The sequence below is a fragment of the Sus scrofa genome, chromosome X (assembly GCF_054392235.1).
Source record: "Sus scrofa isolate SSC_HxYL_T2T_F1_AM1 chromosome X, Sscrofa_HxYL_maternal_Yorkshire_Landrace_v2.0, whole genome shotgun sequence".
In the NCBI taxonomy this organism is placed as follows: Eukaryota; Metazoa; Chordata; class Mammalia; order Artiodactyla; family Suidae; genus Sus; species Sus scrofa.
The window spans coordinates 87,094,024-87,099,231 of NC_139401.1; the positions used below are offsets into that span (position 1 = coordinate 87,094,024).

General features: G+C 34.5%; 1 pseudogene; it reads right to left on the reverse strand.

The window, feature by feature from the left end:
- Positions 1 to 411: 411 nt before the first annotated feature.
- On the reverse strand, positions 412 to 4,128 carry LOC146394698 (vigilin pseudogene; annotated as a pseudogene).
- Positions 4,129 to 5,208: the final 1,080 nt, after the last annotated feature.

The window sequence follows — 5,208 nt, forward strand, 5'->3', positions numbered from 1 at the left end:
CTAGACATCACCTGGTTACAGCACCATCTAAAAGAGTAGTAAGTGCTTCATGGAGCATAGGGAGGATCTTATTGGAGACCCATAGCATTCACTAAAACGACACTTTTTATTATTACTCTAAGGTTTTGCTAGACCTACTAGGTCACTGGGAAGAAGATAAAAATATAATGTCTTCTTGGGTTTGACATTTTTTCCCCAAGAAGGCCTTTTGAAAAGTGTGTCTGGGGAAAGTAAAAGAATCATGGAAATCTCAATCCCCCAAATTGCTGTTAGAAATATCATCTGAAAAAACAAAGCAACTCTAAGTAATCTGAAATATATTTTTTAACATTCTTTGGCCTTTCTTATCCCTCCTAACATCCCTGCTATGCTAATTTTTATGTACAATCACTCCAACACCACACTCAGTACCTAATCATGATGCCCAAAGTTTATTTCTTTAAACTTTTTTTTTAGAGTAACTATTTTCTTTAGAGTAACCTTCTTCATATGCTCTTTCTATAATACACACTTTGGAACAATAGCCAGATAATGTTCCTCAAGACTGAGGATATGATAAATTGCATCTTTGATTTTATTAGGGAGTCTGGTCGCAGTGACAATGTTTGCATCTTGCACTTCTTTAGGAGGGAAACAGATGTTGACCTGGAATTGATTCATGATTTTATGAATGACTTTTCCATAAAATCTAATAATATGGTCACAAACACACTTGTTCAGTGAAATTTGCTTAGCAACAGTTCTTCTCAAAATTATGTACCATTTATTATTGTATCCCAGGCAGCTATGGGGTTATTTTTATATCCAATGATTGTGATTTGGTCTTGTATCTCCTTGCTCCCTTTACTTGGTAAATGGATAGTAAATTTATGTGCTAAGTAAAGCTATGCAATAACTAACCTCCTTTGATCAATGATCTTGGAGTGGTATTTGGGGCCTACTGTGAACTTGAGTCTAAAATTTTTGAGTCAAATTTTTTAATCAATGAATTTTATTACATTTATAGTTGTACAATGATCAAAATTTCTTAATGATTGATCTTTTATTTAAGCTCATAAAACCTTGACTTGTTCTTATAATATATCCTTGGCTTGTTCTACATTTGCTTCAAGGCCAGTGATGGTAGCATACTCTAGTCCAAATGCTGATACCTTATATTAAACTCATTCATTGTGATGTGTACCCCACTTTATTTTTGACCACTGAGAAAACTATGTAGGTCAAAATTCACATTTACTTCCACAGTGACAGGAATTAAAACCTCAAAGGCTCACATGGCTGCTTCACACTTTTCCTTTTGACATGAAATAAAGGTAGTGTCACATTTTCTTGGGGAAATAGAAACAGTTCCTCTAGTGTCCTTTCTTTCAACTTCTTCCTTATTTTCCAGAACAGCTTGCTCTATACTAGTAAGTAGAATTTCCTCTGGGTATTTGATTTGAACATTATAATTTCTAATGATCTGTCTGATTTGGTAACACATTGGTCCCATGAAAAAAATGATGAAATTTCTGGGGAGTAACACATTTGTTGTGACTTCAGTGTCCAGATCCCCAATAATCTCTTGATTATATTTCTTGGCTGCTCCCAAACAAGGCTTTGCTCCTTTGATTGTGACTTTGTTACTCTGTTTTCCTGAACATGAAAAGTTAATAATCACATCACCATACTCCTCACTCATCTCCTATAATACCTGGCCCCTTTGCAAAAGATAAAAGTTCTGGTAGTACATGGGATTTATCAGTATGTTGTCCTCTACCACATTATCTAGATTTGTAATTAGAGCCAGTAGTTTCTTTTATGTATTTCGACAGCCTTCTCTGTCCCTATGATAGTTAAAAATTCTTGATTATTGTCTTCAGGGACTGGGAAAATTATACATGCTGCAGTCTCCTCAGAGACTTTGGGATCATCACCTCCATTTTTACTCATTAGGAATTTATGATACTCTGGTTTGACATGGAGGACCACAAAATAACCCTTTGTTTGCTCTTCTTCTGCAAGTTGCAGCAGTTTTTCTTGGCCTTCTCAACTCTTTGGGCAGGTCCCCTATTAATAACTCTTTGAAGTCCTGAGTTGCTTTTTGGAACGTGGATGTACATACTTCCACATTCTTTCATAACTGCACCAATTGTTTTTTAGAGTTAATATGGGATTTGTATAGATTGGAGGGAATAGAAATTTTCACTTCCAAAATATTGGCTGTATCTTTCTGAATTGAAAAAAATTAAATTACAAGCACCACTTCACAGTTTGCTGGCTTTCCACTGATGACAATATTTTCTGAGTTGCTACTTGCTTATTATGGAAGGTTAACTTTGGTGTTGCTTGCTGCAAATATACTTTTTTGATGTTCATGTCTCCTTTTCCAATGATAATGTTGCAAAGCTTTTTGAATAGGGTAATAGCTATGGAATAGATACTTTCTACAATGTTTGTTATTACATTCTCCAAATATTGTGTGCATTTTTCTAATTCATATTTTGGTCCTCTAAGTTGAACAATGTGACTTTTTTGTGCTGGATCAGAAAAACTTTACAACCTCTGGAAATTTCTTATGGATGTCACATATCCATTCACCTTTCTGCCCAATGATCGCATGGTGGAATCTTTGCTCAATGATTAAGTCCTTGTGCTCATTTTAGAAATGAGAAGAAAGTTCAAGAAGTTCTCTCTTGGCCTGTTGGACACCCTGAGATTCCCCATCAATTCTTTTTATTATTTTTATGGCCTCACCTGCAGCACATGGAAGTTCCTGTGCTAGGGGTTAAATTGGAGTTGCAGCTGCAACCTATGCCACAGCTTGTAGCAATGCCATACCCTTAACTGACTGAGTGAGGCCAGGGATCAAACCTGCAAATTCCCAGAAACAACATTGGGTTCTTAACCCACTGAGCCACAGTAGGAACTGCTCCCTCTCAATTCTGATCAAGTTATTCTTTTCATTTTCAGGTGAGATTAGCACAGATACCTTATTCCTTTTGTTGATTCAGTTTATAATAACACCTTTTTTCCCTAGTAAGTGTTTGTAAAACTCATAGCCAACTTTAATCTCTGCATAATCCATCCTGTTAATTAGCTCTTTGACTATGACCTCAACTTGTTCTTGAGCATAATTCAAATTTTCTGGTCATCCTTCTGTTTTAATTTTAACTTCTCCAATAAAGTTTATGTGAACTTTTAGCATATTCCAAGTAATTGTGGATACATTACAACCTTTTTTAACAATAACAAATTTGTAAAGCCAGGAAGGTACACAGATGGAGGTAAGAGTGTAAACTTTGGTCTCGGAGTAGACTTCAATAGATGCCTACCTCATACTTTCAGGCTTATGTTGATTTGTCACAGCATCTGACATGATTTCTGAGGGCAAAATCTCTATTGAAGCACCAGTTCTTTCCAGGATCTCCTGGACAGAATTACTCTTGGGACTTACCATACAGTTGTGCTGCAATTTCATCTCTATATCTATGGATGTGGTTTTCTCCATAGCATTTGAAAACATCATCTTTATGTTATCCTGAACTTGACCTAGTTATTACTTTTTTTCAGGAAAGTTTATTTTTTTTTGATTAGCTCTAGTTGGTGAAATGTGGATGTGTGTCTCCACTTCCAGTGTGATTTTGTCAAAAATTTTATTGTATGGTCCAGCAATGAAAGGATGAAATGCCTTTCTACAGCACCCTTATCTTGCTCAACAGACATAAGTAAAACTTCATGTGGTGTCTTTTTCATGACCTCTTTGGTGCCAACAATATTGATCCAGCTGTTATGGTTAACTGAGCATAAGGTCTAGATATTGGTTGCAGATGTTTTTTACCAGGTCTTATACTTTTTCTCCAGTCTTGTCTAAATCAAAGCAAAGACATTCTTTGGGAGTGGAAACTGTAGTCAAAACTTGTTTCTTAAAACAGGTAAAAATGTACACCTGAGCTTTCATGACAGTTTCTGGCTTACCAGAGACTATAATGTAGAGCCCTTGGTTTTTGACAGAAGTTAATTCTAGTTGGCACTGGTTCTTTGCATGATAGCTGGATAGAATTTTGCTTGCCTACCTTCCTCAAACTGATTTACATATTGTTTTTCCTCCACAAGTACATAAAAAACTTTAATGACAACTGAGGTCATGACAGGTTGAATATTATTGTTCAAGGATGCAGCAGGTTCTTGACCATTTTCCAACCAATTTGTTTCCTCTAGTAGTTGAGTGAATTTATCTTTGTAGGTTGGACTGCCAAGATCCTCTTCTGAATTTAAAGCAGTAATACAATTGTTTTTTTTAATGTACCTACTTTGCTGTTCAGGTAATTCTTTTTGGTATTCATTGTTAATTTTAACTATTTAGACATGTTGTAGCCAGAAAATTCTTCTTGTAGCTGCAGTTTTTCATATTGCTGGGTGGGAAAAATAAATATTTTAAAGCTGTAATTCCTCTCCAAATTAACCTGTAAACTCTAGTCAATAAAAATTGAAATCCTAATATTTACAAAATTTGACAAAAATATCTAAGGTACATCAGCTGTTATGAGAGTACCAAGATAAGGCTCAAATTATAGGGATTGTGAGGAAACAGCCACTATTATGTAAAAGAGAAAGATATCTTTAGATTATTCTTATCAGAGTCATCAACAAACTTCATTTGCCTAAGTTAGTGCCATCATTTTTTGATCCTTAGCACTTTGGGCTGCAAATTACTTTTGAAAAAATATTATTCTCTAGTCTTCAAAACCATATTTAGAGGATTTCTTATTTTTCTTAACAACTTTTGAAGAATAATTTATATACTATAAAATTTACATAATCTATACATACAAGTTAATGATTTTCAGTCAATTTACAGTGCTGTACAACCATCACAACAGCTCAGTTTTAGAACAGTCCCATCACCCCAAAGAATTTCTTCATGTTTACTTGCAGGCAATCTGGTTTCCACACTCAGACAAACACTAATTTATTATTTTTTCTCTATAAGTTTGCCTTTTGTGTAAATTTAATAAAACATTATCATAGTTTAAGGGGTCTTTTGTACCTCAATTTTTCCCTTTATTTTTTTATGTCACCTTGATTTTTACTTTTTATTTTTTTATGTAATGATTTTATTTTTTTTCCATTATACCTATTTTACAGTGTTCTATCAATTTTCTATTGTACAGCATGGTGACCCAGTTACACATACATGTATACATTCTTTTTTCTCACATTATCATG